The following is a 1,480-nucleotide window of genomic DNA, read 5'->3' as shown; positions in this document are numbered from 1 at the left end:
ATTTCAACCTTTTCTGTGTTGTTTTCTCTTTCATTGTCCTCACAGTCACAGGGTGTTTTCACAGATGACTTTGATCCATTTATTGACTTAACATAACTATATATGACAGTAGTATCTGTTCCCGAAAGAACAGTTACCGTCAATGACTATGCAGCTTTGCTAGAAATGAAATGATAACTAAATGGACACCCTAGCTGCAAGCAGGCGTTGATACACTTCATTGGGGACATGTTGAAAATGTGTGCCCCGACCGGGACTCGAACCCGGGATCTCCTGCTTACATGGCAGACGCTCTATCCATCTGAGCCACCGCGGGCACAGAGGATAGTGCATCTGCAGGGACTTATCCCTTGCACGCTCCCTGTGAGATCCACATTCCCAACATGTCCACAACACTACATACGTAGTGCGCCTAATAGATGTTAACATAAGACCAGAAATTCTTAGGATTTTCTGTCAGCTTGGTAGATAGAGTTTTACGTTCATATTCATTGAATGCTTCATGCATAGTCCCCCTTATGCTAAATTTGGCTTTGTTAATGTTTTGTTCGTCTGTGAACCTTTGGCTGCATTTCAATTCGTAGCAAAGCTCTCTTTGCTTTTGTAGCAACTTCTTAATAAGGTTGTCAGACCATGGTGGGTCTTTTCCATCCCTCACAATTCTGCTCAGTATACTTGTCTAAAGTGAGTTTCCTAATGCTCTTGAATTTACCTGCCATGTAATCTGAAATCTGTCTCTTGTCACTCTTCCTAAACAATAAGATTTTCCCGCCTTTCTTTGTATTCCTATTTACATCCATGTTCAGTAATGTTATAATGGCCTTATGACCTTTCATTCCGTGTTCTACAATAAGTGAGTCAAAATATTCTGAACTGTTCATCATTAGCAAGTCTATGATGTTATCTTCATGACTCACTTCTCTGATTTCCTGCTCAAATTAATTTTTGGGTAAGGCACTTAGAACAATTTTCAATGATTCTTTCTCCCTGCTACTCATTATCACTTAAGTCTCCCAGTCTATATCTGGTAAATTAGAATCTCCACCTAAAACTATAACATGACCAAGAAAATTATGCAAAATATTTTCCAAGTGTCCCCTCTGCTGTTCTGCTGGTACAGCAATTGAGGCATGGGGGAGGGTGGGGGGTATAAAAGGGCCATATGACCACGTTTAATCCACCTTTTTCATCTATTTTCACTCAAATTGTTTAGCATTCTGAGTGTGCTAATCTCACTAGATATTATAACATTCAATATTATGTCAACAAAGATAAAGCATCTGATGAATACTGATTCTTTAAATGTGTCATTAATAAAAAAAAAAAAAGATAGTGAGATATTTCCTACCTCTTAGAGTTTACAAGAAAATACAATAGACTACACCATATCATCAAAAAATTGTTATTTGCTATAAATTAATCCTATTTTGAAAGCCCTCAATTGAATAATGAAAGAAATATAGATCCCAAACTGCTTTGC

At 37.7% G+C, this 1,480-nt stretch overlaps 1 non-coding gene across 1 annotated transcript; it reads right to left on the bottom strand.

Moving 5' to 3' along the window:
- Positions 1-242: 242 nt before the first annotated feature.
- Positions 243-317, bottom strand: Trnat-ugu (transfer RNA threonine (anticodon UGU)). Its single transcript has one exon. It is a non-coding gene; the product is annotated as a tRNA-Thr (tRNA).
- Between the last annotated feature and the right edge of the window lie 1,163 nt (positions 318-1,480).

This window comes from Schistocerca serialis, chromosome 3, assembly GCF_023864345.2.
Source record: "Schistocerca serialis cubense isolate TAMUIC-IGC-003099 chromosome 3, iqSchSeri2.2, whole genome shotgun sequence".
Taxonomy (NCBI): domain Eukaryota; kingdom Metazoa; phylum Arthropoda; class Insecta; order Orthoptera; family Acrididae; genus Schistocerca; species Schistocerca serialis.
This window is presented reverse-complemented; position numbering and strand designations above follow the sequence as displayed.